Source organism: Sinohyriopsis cumingii, chromosome 10 (assembly GCF_028554795.1).
Source record: "Sinohyriopsis cumingii isolate HCF-2022 chromosome 10, ASM2855479v2, whole genome shotgun sequence".
Lineage (NCBI taxonomy): Eukaryota > Metazoa > Mollusca > Bivalvia > Unionida > Unionidae > Sinohyriopsis > Sinohyriopsis cumingii.
Genome location: NC_142970.1, coordinates 48,970,024 through 48,990,060, shown reverse-complemented (window position 1 = coordinate 48,990,060; position 20,037 = coordinate 48,970,024). Strand labels below are relative to the sequence as shown.

At 38.1% G+C, this 20,037-nt stretch overlaps 1 non-coding gene across 1 annotated transcript; it reads right to left on the bottom strand.

Moving 5' to 3' along the window:
* Positions 1-19,612: 19,612 nt before the first annotated feature.
* Positions 19,613-19,685, bottom strand: Trnak-cuu (transfer RNA lysine (anticodon CUU)). The gene has a single exon. It is a non-coding gene; the product is annotated as a tRNA-Lys (tRNA).
* Between the last annotated feature and the right edge of the window lie 352 nt (positions 19,686-20,037).

Genomic DNA, 20,037 nt, shown 5'->3' with positions numbered 1-20,037 from the left:
CAGTGTTTTACGTACACCAAGTCAATCGCTTACTATTAATATTTTCTGAATCGTCTGTTGATTAGCTATCTTTTCTGCTTCGAATATAGCCCAAAATTATGCTGTTATATTGAGCATTTGTCCGGTAGTCGGCTTCTTATGTCGTTGTTCAGTTCCGGTATAGTGAGTGCTGAAGCAGTTATGTCTGGGTTATTTGATTTGGACCCATCTGTATATATTTTGACTAAGACTTTGCAGGAGTTGTCTAATATAGTGAGGATCTTTAGTTTTATTTCCAAAGGATGTTCTTCTTTGGATCTGAAGGCTATTGCTAGTGTGTTGATAGTTGTTTTTTTCCTTGACCATGGGGTAGGTCTGGATATCATATTTATTCTGCACGAAGGCAGTCGAGTTGTAGTTCTTTACATAATGTGTGGATCATTTTCCCAGATGGCGGCAAGGGGACGAGTCACCAGCTAAATGGGATGTTGCATTCGTTAATGATGTTCCTTGTTGGGTAGTTTGGATATTGTATTGAGATTTAGGCTGGATATCTCAATATCAATTATTCTCTCCTAATTGTTAAAGATGTTTCGCCTGTTAGGATTTGTATTTCTTCTTTAGAGGTATTTCGGAGTGTGCATGTGCATATACGTAAAGAATTTGCTTGGATTATGGTAAGGCGTTTGAGTATTGATGGCCAAGTAGACGCATATATATGGCACTCATAATCCAATTTGGATCTAATTAGGATCGCGCTCAGGACACTTCCTTGTGGGGTGCCGTTCTCAAGTAAATATTCTTCTGAATAGTACGTTCCTAATCTGGTTCTGATGTGTCTGTCTTTTAAAAAAGTTTTATTCCATTTAAGGATGTTGCCATTGGTTACATAATGGTTCAATTTGTCAATGACACCATCAGTCCAGAATAGATCAAATGCTTTCTCAAGGTCTAAGCAAATGGCTATGAGGTATCTATCGCATTTTCTTTTAGCATTGAAAGCTAGTTTGATACGAGACTCGAGCCTTATTCGTTGAACAAAGTTGGGTCATTTTTTGCAGAAGTCACTTTGGTTTTGTGTGAGAAGATTGTTACTTTCAAGGTGATGTTTGAGCCTGTTGTTTAGCATCGTCCCCATCACCTTGCATATGGTATCAGTGAGAGCGATCGGTCTTTATGAAGATCTTCCTGTTGGGTCTTTGCCAGTTTTAGAGATCGGGATGACTATAGCCTATTTTCACTTATGGGGAATTTGTCCTGTGTGCCATGATTGATTAAACAAATCTAGTATGATTTTTTCTATATTAGGTGGTATTTTCTTATAAATTTCGTATCCTATTGTATCTTGCCCTGGGAAGGTGGTTTTCTTATGTCTAAGTGTTGTTTTTCATTCGTCTAGGCTAAATGGCTCGTTAATGGACAAATCCTTTGATCTAAGTCAGTAAATACGAATGGGTATTTATACTGTATTGTTTTTCTGTGTACTTGGAATTTAGCTGTATAATTGTCATTTTTGCTCATTCCAGCAAAGTGTATTGCTAATTGTTCTGCTTTATTCTTATCAGTAGTTGCATCCTTGATATTTGGAATACTGTTACTATTTGCACCTTGCATAGCTTTTAGTTTATTCCAAACTTGTTTCGAAATGCATTGGTTAATTTCAAGGCTGGATAAATATTTTTGCCAAGATTTACTTTTTGCTCTTTCAATGATATTATTTGCTCGTTTTACTTTTATTTTATAATTTATATGATCAGTTGAGAGAGCTGTATGGCGAAATTTGTTGAGGGCTTTCTCTTTTTTCCTTGATCATATTTTTGCAGTCGTCGTTCCACCACGGGATTGGTTGTTTAGCATTAGCGGTATTTTTGGTTCCAATAGTGGCGATACTTTGAATGGTGGCTGCATTGATCTTTTCGATGAATTTTTTGTTATATTTGTTGATGTCGTCGTCCCGTGGCTATAGTCACTCCGGTGAGCAACGAATTAAACGTGTGCCAGTTGGCTTTGTCCAGTCTCCATTTGGAGACTTTTCAGGAAGTAGCAACAAGATTGGTAAATTTGATGGCATTGATAATGGGGAAATGGTCGCTTCCTAACATTGTATCTCTACCTACTTCCCAGTTAGATATAGATGCTAGCCTGGGTGTGCAAATTGTTAGGTCAATTGCAGATAGTGATCCATCCTCTGGTGATATTCTGGTTTTAGCACCATCATTACGCAAAACAAGGTTATTATTGGTGGTTTATTATTCGATTAGCTTGACTCTCTTTTTTTGATTCTTTCCTCTCCATCTTTTACTATGTGCGTTGAAGACATCGCATATCATATATTCCTTTGTTGTGCTGATGAGTTGGGCATATTTTAGAGAGGAGTAGGCATGAGGCTTGCCACGATCATAAATGTTAAAGATTTAAAAAAAAAAACTGCCCGCTATGGATCAGTATCAATTGATACTTGAGGGATGTTTGGTTAATTGGTTCGTTTACGGCTACAGGGTGTTGTTGAAACGATGTATTTGGGTGTGAATCACTGACAGTGATGGCTCAACCACCCCCTCTTACCAAATTATCTCTCATTGTGAAGTTGCTGGTTGACTAACCCTGGATTTTTTGGTATAATTTTAGTTTTTTAGTTGATAAGTGTTTATTGTATCACTATCAAATCAGGTTTAATTTTATATTGTTGGAGTAAAATCATTAGATAAGGTTTAATATTGCTTACTACCCGGCTATTCCATTGTCAGATTAGTATATTTTATTCCTAGTTGTATCCATTTATGTTGTTATAATTAAGTATAGTAAATTATGGGGTCAAATCAGTATTTGGTTTGGAGATGCTTTTTCCAAAAATGGGATACATGGTTTATGGTAATTTTGAGAGATATTAGTGATCCCCACTATGAGGTCATTTAAGTAATGGATAATGGTGTCATGATAGAATTCATCACGTGGGGACTTGCTTGTGTTACCTGCATTGCTTTCACCCATGCAACCTTCATTGCTTGGTAGTGGTGGATCTACAATTTCAGGTTTTGCATGATTTCGAACTTCCTGTACGAAGGTCGATATGTCTGATTTGCTTGGTTTGGTGATAATATTAATATCCTTAATTATTTGTTTGTTTTAGACTCCACCTGTATTGTATTGGTGCTAGACGGCAAGAGGATGGTTCCTTGTGTCAGGTGGATTTTTGTATTAGGAAGGGATTGGGTAGGGGCGGGTTTTGTGGTTTTGTTAGGGGTTTGGCACGGTTATAGCCGATGTTTGTGATTTTTGTTCCTTTCCTTGATCTGGGCGTTTTGATTGGTGAGGTGATTTGGCAATTCCATAGGGTAACTTTTGCTCTTTCATTGCTTGTATGATTTCCTCTTCTTTTCTAGTGTACTAGCAGTTTATGGAGATAGGATAGTGGGGCCGTTGCAGTTGGCACATTTTTTGTCCTTAGTATGTACATTTGCTGATGTGTTTTCGACCGCAGGTGTCGCATCCTTTTTTTTTTGTTTTTGCAGCTGCTGGCCTGGGGTCCCCATGATTTGTAATGTAGAAACGATATTTATGTTGTATTACAGTAGTGGGTATGAGTGGCCATCTATGTAAACAAGAATTGGTGTGACTGGATGGAAATCTAGTAGAACGATGGTGGTCGGTTGTTCTTGGCCCGTCTTAAACCTGAAAGCTCTTGATATATCAGCTCCCTGGTTTGTAGGCTCCATTGCTATATCGTTGTTACTTAGGTGACTAAATTTTGGATGAGGTTTAATGACCTTTTTGTATGTTGCAGTTGATCTGGATCCAACAATTCGTGTTTGTTGGGTTCTAGTCCTTTGAACAATATGTAATGTTACTACTTTTTCTTATTCATTGTTTGGTCCTGCTGTATTCTGCGCGAGGTGTTATTGGAGAGTGCTTTATGCCTTGTTATATTCACTTTGGCTTGGCCTGTTTATTGGAACTCCATTTGATTTTGCCACTTGTCTTGAGGTACTACATTTGAATAGGATATAATTCGAGCCTGGTCGAATGATTTCAAATGTTCCAGCATGGGTTTTAATTAGTATGGAAGTTAGACTGGCAGTGTTTATGTCGAATTATTTGGCACTGATGCTGGCAATGAATAAGGTAAGATCGATACTATGGTATTGATTTTGTCCTTGTTTGTTTCCCATTGTTTTTTTTTTGTTCATTCTTATTGGTTATTTATTCCTTTCCTTGGTGTTACCTACTGTTGTTTCTGCGTTTGCGGTTGTTTCCTTTGTTGATTTGATCGGGGCCTTGGTTGTTTTGATTATTGTCGTCTTTATAGTTGTCTCGGCTGTATGTTTGGCCTTGGATATTTCGTTCATATGGGTTTAACCCTTTTTAGAATTTAATATTTATTCTGGTGATCTTGCTCTTCTCTTCTCTGGTGATATCATTTAGAAATATTCCTCTTCTGATGGTAACGATTCGTATAAATTTGGGTCAGGTAGGTCTGATATGGTTGATTCCATGGAAGGACCTGGGGTTTGGCTTGAGTGTAAGACCTCTTTTTTCTTTTGGTAGTTCGGGCTTTGAGGGGGGGGGGTTAATTGGTCAATCCCTTTTCGTTTTTGACCTGTGGCAGTAGTGGGGTTTGAACAAATTAACACGGTTTTGTAGTCTTACTCTTGTTTCTGGTGGGGTGGGTTTTAGAGCATCTGTCATCAGGTTGTCCTGTTGACATTTGCGGTTAGGAGAATAGGTGGGTAATTGATTGGAGATTTGATGGTAGGTGATGATAGCTGTGATAATCCTGGCAAATGTCGGTTGGTCTTTGAGTAGGGAGTAATTGTGAAAGGTTCAACTGCGTGGGAGGTGCGGTCTAGAGTCAGGTGTATTATGGGTAGATCCAGCGGAAAACCCGACAAATGCGGCAGCTCCGGCAAATCCGGGAGCGCCGCTTCCTCTCTTGTTTTGTTTGGCGATCCTGTCACGGTTGCCATGGTACTGTAATCAAATCCAATCTTACTTGGATTTTTCTTGTTTGGAGAGATGTTTAGCACTTCTGAGTCAGATTGGAGACTGCTGTGCTTTAAATGGTTCAAGCGTGGACGCGATAGAAAACATCCATATGATTTTTTGTTGGGTCGGACCGCTATGATATTTGATTTTAAGGTGAGGGATGGAGTGAGGTCAAAGAGCGTGCATAATAATACAAATTGAAAACAAACCACGTACACATTTGTTCAAAACACAACATATTTTTTTCAAACAACTAACAACCAACAATTAACAATGAAACAAACTATTTTCAAACAAATTATTTTTGAAAAGGTTGACAACGTTGATAAGTCACGGTAGATTTCCACTGATAACATTTACCAGGCCATTAATGAACACTACGTTTCCTAGCAAAGGACCAAAGATAGCCATAATTATCACAAAACCATCATCGTTTCTAGAAGAGTGACGTTCAAAATAAGTCACTAAATGTTCAGTAGAATATCTAAGACTGAGTTAATGAAGAAAATACAATATTGTCACACAGAATGAAATATGTGCCTTGTAGTTTCACATTTTTGAATCGTGTTGTCTGTGCATTTCTTCTGATAAAGTCGATGATGTCGTCTTCAAAGTTAGCAATCCATACGAATCAAAATACTCAACACTGTCATCACGGGGGAAGTAGACGGCTACACAGCGGGTTCCAGGAAGATGACTGTCGTTCGTGATGATGGCATAAGCTTGTTGGTCTTGAGGTTTGCGATGGGGAAGATCATCTTCAGCATACACCACAGGATTCTAAGAAGCAGTGTACGAACTGTGGTTGAAAAGGTAATAATGTTTCCAGGTATCCATTTTTGTGTTGTTTTGTTTTTCTGGTTGTCTTTCACAGGTACAGATAAGTCATTCATTATATCCTAACATTTGGCTTAAAATCCTCTGACAAGTAACTTCGCTTCTTCTCCGCAAGCTGAGACAAGAGAGCTTCGATGTGATGGATCTCTATAGCAATCAGTGGAGGAGAGGAATGATCACGCAAGTCTTTATACCACTGATACAACACGGCTTCTTCTGAGATGAGACTACAAGCGTCGTCTAAATACTCGTCCAGTTTATCTTCTTGACCCAGCATCAGACATTTGTCGTGTTGAATTTGACTGGGATGATCGTTTTGACATTAATATCAATCTTTCTTGTTCAATTCTGTAATTCTATGCGCCAGGTATTTCGCAAAACAGGAGACTAAATGTTATTCTTCTTCTGGTCATCTGGATCTTGTCAAGACGTACTCTTGGTCTATTTTTTTTATTCTACTTCCACGATATCTTCCAATTTCATTTCCATCGATTCTTAACCAATCAGTGAGGGCTTCCTGTTTTCCATAGCTTCTAATATTCTAGAATGACTTATATCAAAATGTTGATTTATATCGTATTATCAAATTCAGTATACATGAGGACGTTTACCGTCTCATGTAGAGGTTTAGCAAACTGAAGATCCACACGTACCTGGACGGATTTTATAGGGTGAAACTATCATTCGTAGCTGCCTTGGTCTGGAGTGAAATCAAAAGCCCACAAAGTGTTACATCCATCATATACTTCGTACGTAATGCCTTGACTAATGTTGGCCCCTATCTGTCCCGTGGTTTCGTACAGGGACAATTACAATTTCAAGTAATTCTTCTCGGCAAAGTTAGGTTCGAAGGTTCTGGTATACAAGGTATTGCCATCTCGACTGACCTCGATTTTGGACACGTAAAAGTGATAAAAGTTGAAAGGATTTATTGTGGCCTCCGTTGAAATCCAAATTCTCGACAATACCAGTGATATAACGTTTGTGAAACTCTCCTTGGAACAGATGATCTTCGATCATGGATAGCTGTCCTCTAGGAATTCCACGCGTCATATCGGATACTTAGCAGTCGTTTTGCTCAAAGTATGACTGATGTCGTTTCCCACGTTAGGTAACACTTCCACGTGTCGCACATAGTCTGGCTTCTAGGATGATGGTTTTGTAATTAGAACCATCATCCAACAAATGGAATGTGGTACTGCTTCGATTCAGTCTCAAGCGGACATCCACGCCATGCAGCAAATACTTATCTTGCAACCACATCTCCAAATGCATGCGATCCATTAGTTCTAAATATTGCCCATCTTTGATTTTGTTTCGGCGGTCTTCAAATCCATCATTGTCATCAGATGTCATCGTCTGGTTTCCATAGAACGCAGTCATTCAGAGGAGTGTTTTTTGGCATCTGTTCCGTACGTTATGAGGTTTTTGAGGTCGACACGGTAAGGGTAATTATCCATGCTGCTGCTGACAAGTACAAATCCACTCCGCTAAACAAAGACTGCATACAATACTTGACGGGAGCTACTTTCTCATCGTCATCAATAGGACACCTACAGTTATCTAGAACTTTGACTTTCAGGTACAGGGAACTGCTATCGAGATCAATGCAATATTCGGGATGTCCTTTGATTTAAAGTTCGATGGGAACTAAATCCGTCAAAGAGGAGACGGGATGAAATTCTACCCAATGGGAGTTTTGTATAGTCATCATGGTGGGCGGTATGGTAAACAGATCCAGTTCCGACTTGGAACAGACGCAAGACTCTCTGTGCATCATTTGCTTTCTTTTCTTTTTTGCTTTTTTTTAATAATCAAAGACGTCAAAGTTTCGGACGGTTCTTCTTTTCTTTTTCTTTGTAGCTCTAGCGATATGAAGGCGTCAGATGTTTTGTTTTTTTTTGTCGACGTGTCCTTCTGCCTTGTTCTCGCTGTAGCGTCAGGGAAGCAGGAATGCCTGACTCGGCAGTGTCCACTGCATTTATAGGAGTTTCTCGTCGGCCCAAAATGTATCTGCCCGTTCGAGGCAAGACTATCTTGCCTGCTCTCAAGAAAGCTTTTTTAAGGTTTTGTTTGTCGATGATGACATTTTGGAGAAATACCTTGCCATGCGTTAACGCTGCATCTTTATGGCGTGAAGTCCTATTGTATCCATCGGTTTTGAAACCGGACAACCGAACTAATGGCCGATTTCAACATATATCCTAAACCATGTCCTCGCTGTCGGTACACTTGGTATATAACGTAGAGTCGTTAGAGAATTGTTTTCTAAAATGGAGTTTCACCGTGACTTTCGTTCTCGGTGAATGGAATATTTTCTCCCAGATCTCTTTTTGTAGCAATGTTGACAGTGTCAAAATACGACTTACGGACGGGTAGCTAATGAGGATGTACAAATTCGAGGTGAACGTGAACGGTTTTTCCACCTTCCTCATCAGCGTTAGTGGCAGAATCCACTTTAAAAGGAGTGACACACAGTAACGGTACGGAGGTATGTCCCACCACGTTGTAATCCACCACATCGGATTACACAAAGATCAAACTGAGTCCTTGGTTCAGTTCTTCCGAAGTAAGAAACGTTGTTGAAAATGAATGGTAATTGCCATTTTCATTTCAATGTCCCCGCCAAAAATGTCAAACCATTCAGGGCAAAATAAAATTGACAATATTGTATCCTCCGAAAATTTCATCACCACACCAAGGGATGCCTTTGTAGATCTTGCAGAGAAGAACGGGATGAAGGAGTGACAACTGCGGTGGTAGTGGCAGCTGAAACTGTGTTAATTCGCATGATGGTTACTTATGTTTTTAGTCGATGACTTGCGAAGTATCGAACCAAGAATCAAAACTGGGAGGATATCCTTTTCAACATCATTTAACTTCTTTGACAAGGTGTTTTCCCACTTTACAGTTCTTTGTTCGAGAACGGTTTCGATGTCGTACTCCTCGTCTTCTTTTTGATGGACACGCTTTGTAACTCAGGCAAGTAAAACGTTCCCTTTCACACTTCCCTGATCATGTCTTCCAATTTCTAGACGGCAGGATAACAACCATGAATTCGTCCAGTAACACGAAACAATTTCGTGGTCCAGATGGTTACATAACTTTATTCGAAAGTGAGTTTGGTTTTGCCAATGCGCACACAATCTTCTGCAACCAATATTCCACCTTTCTATGGGACAGCCACAGTCGGGAATGTACCAAACAGCCGCTCACAAATAGTCATTTCGTTGTCGAGCGTCACTTCTTCTTGGGCACATCCGATGCTCCGATGGTAAGGTTGGTTTGACGCTTGGACAAGGTGCGGTGAGATGTCAATGTACTTGAGAGTACACTGATGCGTAAACATATTACTACAATGGTTCTTTCAAGGTACCTTCAAAATGTTCTACCATGCTGGCTTTGGTTTCGGGATCTTTGTTGGTGAAAAAATGAATGTCACGTTTCTTTAATTCTCTTTGGAAAGCTTGGTTCATAAATTCGGTGCCTTTGTCGGTTTACCATCGAAGAGGATGACGATCACGTTTATTTTTCAGCACTAGTCTGAGTGCTCGCACTAACTCACTGCTCGGTTTATAAGTCAATGTCCTGTTCCAGGCGAATTTGGAAAAGACGTCGATGACACTAAACAAATGTTTGTTGCCACAATTGTCGGTGGCCAAATAAGAGACAATTATAAATCGCCTTGCCATCGATGACCAATACCCTCCACTCAGGCGCGACTTCTGGAAAATATTCGCCAAACGAGTTTGTGTAAAGTCTAAAGTGTGCATGGCTTGCTCTTGCATCCATCTTTGAACTTGAGGTAAACGGACACCTTTCAGGCGAGTTTTGGCAGCACGGTAGAATAACCTTCAGGATGGGATGGACCTTAGCAAATGCTGTCGAACACCTCCATTTTTTCATGAGTCATCCACTCTTCGCTAATGCTACTTTGGATGGAACGAGATAGTGGTTTGGAAACGGCTATATGTACCCGATGTGCCGATGGAAGTAGAATTCGAGGGTCGCGTTGATGGTGGGAGTAGTAATGGGATGGCTTTGGTCTTCTTTTCATTTTTCACTTCTGGTTTCCCTTCTTTCTTTTTCGCCTATGTCGAATGAGGAGTGGCCATCATCTTTTAACCCAAGCTATACGTTCTTCTCGTTGAGGAGTGGGGGAAGATGTCAACAAGGAATCTGCAATCTAACTAGGAATGAGAGCTGCTGACGGTGTTTGAAAGATTACTCGTCACTCTTGCTCTTCTGACATCCGTGGGGCTGCGTCTGTCTTTAGGACTGGGGGGTGATGGTGGTGGTGGTGATGGACGTTTTATCATCGTCTTAAATCTTTCAGAATTGGCAGAGCTGTTTCGTCTAAAGCTTTCTGGTGAAAGATTTTATGTCGTTGCAACAGCTGACCGTACTTTTGCCATTTTTTCTGTTTCGGACAAATCGTTGAGATCGATCAACGATTGCAATTCGTGATTTAACTGGGAAATCTTGGTCAAAGAAGAATGAGAGGTAAATGCAGGGTCCGTTGTTCTTGCCAACGATTGAATTCCATACATCGATTGTAGGGCACTAAAATCAGTTTTCGTTCTTCCATCGAAATCCAAGGGTAACGTCTGAGATATTTGGACATAAAATGTCCCTTTTATTTGTTTGGTCCATGTTTGCTCCCATGAGTCCTCGCAGCATTGTTCCCAATACTCCTTTCAGCAAGGGTCCTAACAACATTAAATTAATCCGCGTTGTACCAACATCTTTTTCTTTTGACTAATGGGTATTTATTTTTTGACCATTTGACGAAGAACGTGTCGATGTTTGGCTAAGCATTTTTTTCTGATGTGGAGACAACTATCATACCTTTCAACACATTCATGCAACATTCACACACGGTATCGATGACGTCTTTAGCGGATGTTTCAAATTGTTGTCTTTTCATGGGTGGGTGGCTTTGGACAGGACGGACAACACGTACTAATGTTTGCCTAAACGACGAGAAAGTCCATCCTTTTCTTTCATTTGGTGCTGAAAGAGGGGGTACTTCTGGTGGTTGACATTTTAGGGTGTTCAGGAGCACAAACATACTGATTCCCATTCTTTGCCTCAGGTCTTTTTTTGTACTGGAATACGTCGCCACTGATTGTCTTTAAGTCATATCATCTCGATGACAGGCATCACACGTCATTTATTGGTTTGCAAACGACTCAATCGAGACAGCTCTTTTGCTTGGACAAATCCAGTAAACTCTGTAACATGCCCAATCTCTCTTGGGCTTTGATTTTGGAGGCAGGTACTTTGTGAGCAGCTATCACTGCAGGTAAACTGGAAAATGGTATAGCCGCTGAAGGGGAAATTCTTGGAGACGTCAGTTTCCATTGTTCCATCAAATGAGGATGAACGGCTGATATGTTTGGTTTGGCTTGCATCACCAGCAACGGAGAAGTGAGAGAAGTGAAAACGTGAAAGAAAATGTAGACGACATCGCCGTCGCTGCAGGTCGTGGTTTGTTTCCTGATCAAAGTGCTTCTTTTGCAGGTAGAAGCTGTTTTATGGGGGCTTTTATTTTTCAATATTTTTTCGTGTTCGTTTTCTTATGATGTGGACTTTTTCTCTGGGGCTGTAACCTGGTCTTGACTCCACTGCTCTTTTTCTTTTGGGTCAGTTTGGCTTTTTTGGGAGGGGGCTGTTTTCTTGGGGAGGACATTGGGGCCATTGGTATCCCTTGTTAAGAGGGAGTGAATGATGACACACACACCCCGCATCGACATACACACCCTAGGAGCAAAAAATCCGGCTCTGGTTAATTCTTCGGTGGTAGGTCCTCCCAGATATTTAGGTCATTTTCATTTGAAGGTTTGAAAACAACTTTAAAATATGCAGTATTCAAGCAATCCTACAGGTAACGAACATTCTTCTTTCACGTTCTCATTTCAATGCGGGTAGGGTGAAATCCGCGTGAGTTTTCTCTTTTTTGGATGACATCCGTAGAACCGCAGACGTATAGTTTCACTTTAGGATGATATCCACAATGAAAACAAGTAAAGCGATAAGGAGTTTTGTAAGGATTGGCATTGCTTTCGCATCCATCAGGTTCGACATGTACAGCATGACTTTCCATGGTAGGTATGATAGTATTGGTAGAGGAAGTCATATAAAAGTTCCCTCAATGTCCTGCTGAATCAGTCATATCGAAGTTCCCATGATGTGGTAATGAATCACTGAGGTCATAGCGTACAGCGTCGCTCTCATTGCAAGGCACAGCATTGCACCCCACTTGAGAATCACCGAACTTGAATGATATCTGTTTAAAAGTATTCATCTTTGTAGTTACGCTGAACTATCGATCTTGGACGTTGTCCCTTTCTATACGCTGACCAATATCGACGTGTCCGTACGGCAAAGTGAAGTGATTGGGATGCCGCACTTGCTTCTGGTACACGATTTGATAGATCTTATTTCCAAAGATCGACTGACGATTTGATGTGTGGGTAAACGTACAATCTTGTGCGGTTCGTAGGTGATCGCTTTAAAGTTTTCTTCCAGTCTAGTATGCAAAGTTTCTTTCAGCACACCAAAGTTCACCACTCAACTGGTGCGATGATTGAGAGTCAATACTTTCACTTCACACTCCGTGTGCACTTTTCCTTGTGGGTCCCGGTATTCGTAGCCGTAATTGTTACGACGGCCAATGGCAAAACTTAGAATTGTGTCGTTGGAGTGCTCGTCCGTCCAGACTACTAAACGGTCTTTTTCGATTTTAAGGTAACAGTGACAAAGGCGATCGATCAAGATGCAACTGTCCTCCAACTGTACAAGTCTTCCATGGTACGTTATAAAAACTGATTTTTAGTGTCAAGTTGAGGGTAGCAAAAGAGACATCCGTAAAATAAGCATCCGTTAAACTCGAACATGATCTTGGGGTTTTCTAAGTCATCCACCGAATACGTTCCGATGGTCTTTTGGCCTCTTCCGTTGCAGGTGTGTTGGATTAATTGGTCTTCCTTGTCGTACAAGTAATGTAGCCAGCGTAGGGATTTGACCAACCATTGACGTTTGACAAAGTAAGTCGTTTGAGGGCTTATGACCGTCAGCTTGATTTCGGGCATGAATCGTTGGAGGTACGCTAAGAAACACGCTTTGGCAATGGCACAGGCTTCATTTCGTATTCAATGAACAGTTATAGACATTTCCCACAACAACGCGGTACAATGTCCACGTCGGAATGACAATACTTTAACATTTCTTCCTGAGAGACGAATGGGTCCGATTTCTTGAGCCTGGTACCAAGCGTAGAAAACTTTTCGTTGTTCGGTGCGCATGTTGTCGGGGTCGTAGTAGTAAGCCTCAGGCAAATATGGTAGAATTGCGTGTTGATTGACTTCGGTATTTAAAACGTGCCGAAATAGCATTTGGTCATTTTTGTCATTCTAAACGTTTTAGGCTTTCGACTCAAAGGCATGGCCAAGTAACTCATCGAATCTTTAAACTGTACTTGATCCACTTGTATGGAAATGATTTTGGCTACGTTCAAAGTCACTTTAGGTCGTTCCGTGTCTTGTTCCGTATTGAGTCTCAAAATAAACTGTCCATCGTATCCCAAGAAAATTTGAGCCATCACCACGGCAGGGCGATAACAATCTCCGTTACGTTCGTTGTCTTCTTGACTCCATGTTTCGTCGATGGGGTTTAAAATCCATTTGGCGAAATCAGCTAGCGTCTTCGGTCCCCGAAAGATTGTTTCACGTCCTCCAGGATTCTTATATCAGTGAGTTCAATGACTAAAGATAGGCTCCATGATGCACTTTTCGCACGGTCGGTGAGCCACTCAGAAATTAGGAATGTGAATGCTGGTCTATTGCATGCATTCGAAATCAAAAATGATGAAATTGCTTTTCTTCTGGTCATCTTCCTCCTTTTGATGTTTGGAATGTATCTCCTTTTCTCTGGACAAACGCAAATTACACAACATTGTTGAATGTATAAAAATATATCGCAATTTTTTGTTTACTACTTCATCTTGAAGGTGACAATGGAGCTTATACAAAAACTTTCATAAACGTTTTTTTTTAATCCTCGCTTTCCATATATTGCATTCTGTGTCTTCATTCGGAACGATTATAGATAGATCATAACATGTGAAGCACTACGAATTGTTTGGTATGGATATAAAATTATATTTGGGGTCATCTTTTGTTATTATAGCAATGGTTTTGCAGCTTCACAATCAAAGGCAAATTAACCGAATCTACGTTGCTCAGTTGCTTCTCGCACTCTTGGAGCCACAGAAAAGTCAGGTCCTTACAACTCAGATGATCTCAAATTATATCGCTAAATTCGTCTCAAATATCAAATACTGCTTTATGTATAATTTTGCACGAGAATTTCGCTCTCAATATCCCTAGTGCACGGCTTATTCTGAATTGTACCTTACAACATTACGATATTATATTGCATGACACATGTTTCAGGTAACGTACGACACGTGAGCTATGTATTTTAAATATTAATCGGGATAAAATTTGTCGATATGTCAGGATTCTCTTTTTAATATGAATATTATTTTTCACAACACGGATTTTTGTCATGGACATTATCCTGAAAACATGAAACATATAAGTAACTGAAGTAGTTTACATCATTTTATATTATTTTATTGAAATTGTCATAATAATCGACTTGTTATTTTCATATTCTCAAACATTAATATTTTTCTTTTCATTCTAAGAATACTAATTTTTCAGATAAAATTAACTAATAATTAATCAATTATGGGCGCATGCTTATACAAAAGTTTTGATATAATACACCCAATTCATTTGTATGTCATTGACTCAAGCCATTTATTTGGAAAAAAATTTTTTCTTCTTTACTTAAATAAATAATAATATTTGTACAGTCCCTGCCTAGAACGCACATGTTAAAACTTCGGAAAGCAAAGGTTCATATGACTGTTTTAAAAAGTTTCACACTCTTACTGAGTCTTTCTCAAAGGTAAAATTTCAGAATTAACTATGGTTGTGGGTACCCGTTTTAGAGACTTCTTGAGTTAGGCCGGCTAAACCACACGCAAATAAAACAAAAATCATTAGCATGTTAGAGTTCATGTGTCTATGAAATAACTTAGTTTATTATTTATTTACTTACGTATAATTCTCTGTTTTAGTTCTTACTATTAGTATTACTACTAGTAGTAATGATTTTCTTATAATCATTGTTGTTGATGTTACACTCGTTGTTGTTATTTTAATAAAGAGACAATGTATTATCCGTGACATAATCTTCGGCTATCTCATTTTGTATTAAGACATTGTTGTTAGCATTTCTCCAGACCGTTAAATGTCCGTGCAGCTTATGCAATTCTATGTCCCGGAATTTTATTATTGCGGGCGAGAAACTAACGTGAGAAGTGACACCTTAAAAGATGACAAAAATAAGAACATGTGACGCTTTGAGGCTAAAGGGCATTTTTTGACGGAAATAAATATATCCTTGTAATAACTGGATCCAGTACTTTATATTTTACCACGCGTTGCAGGTGCGCTCATTTTATAATTACTTAGCATCATTTTCTAAAGGAATAAGAACGACACGGAGGAAAATAAGCAACTTTAAAATAAAATTGTGCTCATATTTTCGGGGATACGTCTAGCGACACAATTCGCTGAAGTTAAGGTTGTTGTAAATATAGACATTTTGAATATTTGAAAGTCTCACTCGTATATTATTATTTTTAAGATGAAAAAGATACATTATTAGATATGAGGGTAATAGTTCTGAAGAATGAAGCTGGTCATATTTTAGGAAATTTAAATATGTACTGTATGTATGTTATATTCGTGACTTTTCGTGTGATCTTATCTGTTGTACCTGTAAGATCAACTGAGAAATAAAATAAATAAAGTGAAGACGCGTCGAAGTTTTCTTTTGCAAGTCATTAACGCTTTGCTAATTCGTATACTCCTTTCGTTTGTCTTGTATATCTCTCTATCATGATAAAAGAAGAAATATACATAAAAAAGATAAATTTAATGAACCAACTTGTTTTCCTCTCAAAATGAAAATAGTGTGCTTTTAAATTTAATCACCTTCTTTCAATAATTCGATATGTTGGAAGGATAGCTAAGCAACTCATACAAACCGGCCCTCACCGTTACCATATCAACATTGTTCCAATACATACTGAAATTAATTTTTTTCTCATATTTTTATGATCTTCTGTTGAATAGTTTATGCGGTTACATCACCTGTGAAATACGAGAATCATTGTCTTTCTCTTCTTTATATATAAGTATGATCTAAGTAAAATTAAAATAAAATAAATATAATTTGATACGGCACTATATTACCTTAACAAAATCTGAAATTAATTAATCTTAAGATAAATGTATTATAAGTCATTAGAGACTTCTTTAAGGGAAACGATTATCAATCTTTAAAAACTGTCAAATTTGATTAAATATCTAAATTGTTACCTAATATGAACACGCTCGAGTCTATCCTCCACTGATAGGAAAAACGCTTCATACAATAATGCTGCAGACGTCATTGCACATGCATGTACTTCATGACATGATGTCATGAGCCCATCACACACCATCATGTCGTCCATTACGGCAAACTCTCTGCTGAGATGACTTATTACTGGCCGAAATATTCCATGTTTAGTTTCTAAACATGAACCCTTTTGAGAATGTACACTGACTGGACGTGTGCAAATAATTCCATAAATGCATAATAATGCTTTTTAAGGGTTCTATTTTGCCTAGCGTACTTTACAGTTTGACAAAATGCCCTGCAATTTTCCTCCGATTTCCCATCTTACACGGTATCACTCCTTTCAAGAAATTATGTGATGGAATTTTGTAGAAAATCGCCAATAGCGGTCGGATTGAGCCTTCCAACACAAATACTGGCTTGTGTTATGACATCTCTCAAATCCAGGTTTTATGATATACAATGATATGTATGAATGCCTTATCTAAATTTATTCAATAAGAAATGTATTGTGAAATGGTTAAACGCTAAAGTGTGTGCACACAATGAAACGTCAACTTCTCATATTCTTAAACAGTTTTCAGAAATGGGCAGAAGAAATAGAGTCCAAATTTTTAAAACTTGAAAATATATGTGTAGATTACACAAAATGCACGATGACCTAAAGCTCAAATATGACAGGTACCTGATTTATTAAATGTACGAGACCCAACGTTTCGGGCTTATTTTGGACGGAAAACAATTTTGTTTCCAAATGTTAGATAGTGCAGATAAAAATATCAAAAATCACTGGATTTGGTACCTCTCATGGTAAACAGAGATTTTGGAGGAGACCGGAAGTTCTTTATCCCATTGTGCAGGTGTTTACTAATATCTGATCATGGATATTTATCAACTCTTACAGATCAAGTCTTACAGATCAACTCCACTCTTACAGATCAACTATCACAGATCAACTCAACTCTTACACTTCAACTCTTACAGATCAAGTATTTCAGATCAACTCAACACTTACAGATCAACTCTTACAGATCAACTCAACTCTTACAGATCAAGTCTTACAGATCAACTCAACACTTACAGATCAATTCTTACAGATCAACTCAACTCTTACAGATCAAGTCTTACAGAACAACTCAACTCTTACAGATCAATTCTTATAGATCAACTCAACTATTACATATCAAGTCTTACAGATCAACTCAACACTTACAGATCAATTATTACAGATCAACTCAACTCTTACAGATCAAGTCTTACAGAACAACTCAACTCTTACAGATCAATTCTTATAGATCAACTCAACTATTACATATCAAGTCTTACAGATCAACTCAACTCTTACATATCAACTCTTGCAGATCAACTTGTAATCGATCCTGCATATGCAGTATCTGATGCTTAAATAGGGACTTACATTTTGAGAAAAATCACTTTCTCTTAGGCGAAAATTATTGTCCTTTAATCTTTACTTTTAACAAATTTGTATCGTATCTGTTGTCGTGAATGACTTCACGATTTTTTGGATTTGGAAATTGTTTATCCTCATCAGTATTTGTTATGTAGTTCTTGATATTTTCGTTTTTATAACCTTTATAATAAATCGCACAATAGGCCATTATTGGACTAACCTGCCGTTAAACCCCAATAAATATACAAAAATAATTACATGTAACGTCTATATGATACAATTTACATACAAAAAAGCCACATAACAGATTGTTTTATTTTCCCTTCATCATTATATTATTTAAGAACAATGGTAAAATGTAGGAGGTCATGTACTTGATCACAATCGATACACGCTTATGCCACAGCTACTTGCTCATGCGTATTTATGGTTTATGGTGAATATAACGATAACATATACATCGGAGTCAGTTGACTTGATATGGAGACTGCATCCCATAGTTATGCACGGAAGACTAGACATTTTATTATTATTTATGACACCATTAAGGTGCCCTTTTGAACCCTGTCGTGTGAACCAACCCACAACAATCATCATTTCATTCCTAATGCTGGAATAAAATATGTGAACATGCAGTGAATGACATTTAATGCTCATAATGAATTCATAACGGTTGAGAGCTGAATTTGATTTACAATTGCAGATTGCGTTTAGGCAATCCATCACGGTTTTAACATTTTTTAACACCTTTGTCAAGGAGATGGTGAGAGATCCTCGCTATTTCAATGAATTGGATTGATCATCATTTCTCTTATTGATAACTGTTTCTGTTAATATAAAGCAATATTAACCTTAACATTGTCCCTATCTAACTTGCTTCAACTGGTTGGGCTTGGTGGATGTTTTGCTCAAGGATGAGCCGTTTCATTAGGTTACTGTCGGTTGCGTGCTTCTTCATTTGCAGCCTGAACGCACACAAGCATATATCAAAGAGCGCGACCTTTAATGACAAAAAGTAATTAACTTATTTATAACTTTACCCACCCACTGTATCACATCCGACAGACAAAATGTGGATTCCATCAGGACATTACTACAAAACACGGAAACGATTATGGCGGCAAAACTCAGGTTTGAATTTATTGGCAGTCCGATGTGGTTGTGAGACATCTGATAGGAATATAAACCTGATATAACCAAAGAGATCTGTCGAGTTTTATTAACTGACAGACAAGCAAAAGGCAGATGGAATATTTATTTTCAGCATTACTTCTTCAATGATTATTCCATATAAATTGGAATACATTCATTTTGTATGCATCACGAGGACAGATAAACTTCCTGGTTAAATGCTTTTTGCTCAGGTATTTGTGTTATATTTACTTGCACACGTGAATGTTTTTCAAACTATGTTAGTAATTAAATTATTGCACGTGGAAAGTACAACATAATTAGATCAGATGTTGGATTCTCCAAAATAATCGTAGACAATTAACGTAGTTTGATCAACCTTTACGAGTTGCTCGTAACTCATTTTACTAAAATAAAAAAAATAAGTCAAATCAGTCGTTTGCAACGTTCTTCTTTAAGAAACGCTAGAAAGATTCTTCATACAATTCAGTTTAACATCATAAGCAGCAAAACAACATGGAAAATTCTGCAAAACGTTTTAATTAGAAATAAAACCAGGTATATGGATAGATACAGAAACAATATTAAAAGTCAATGAATTAAAGTGTTAACTACCTTGACAAACGTTCAACAAAGCATGCTAACCCATAATGATGCGCAGTGAAAGTCTGAGATAAATATATGCAAAATGATATTTTTCAGAAATTACAGCTTTGCCCTCTGTCATATGAGAAACGTGCATGAAAATGTTGTATTCAATATCCAAGACTCTAGCCAATAAAATGTACTCGCCCGATGTGGGGCTCGAACCCACGACCCCGGGATTAAGAGTCCCGTGCTCTACCGACTGAGCTAATCGGGCTGATATTATCAACTGTTATTGTCTATTTTCATCAAGTTATACCGTATGTATATATCATAATAAGATTGTAATCAACCAATTTAGAAATGAGATCCAACGAGTTATATTAATGCACAGGCAAGCAAAACGCAGATAGTATATTTATTTCTAGCATTTCTTCTTCAACGTTCGCTATGATTATTTCACTTGTAATATGAATATCGAATTTGTATTTGTGTCATAAGGACTGAGAACCCTTTCTTGGTTGTATGTTTTAATTTGGATATTTTTGTTATGTGTATGTATTTACGTGCCTGTTTTTGTCATTTAGTTTCATAATTAACATTTTCTCGTTGAATGTTCAACCCAATTA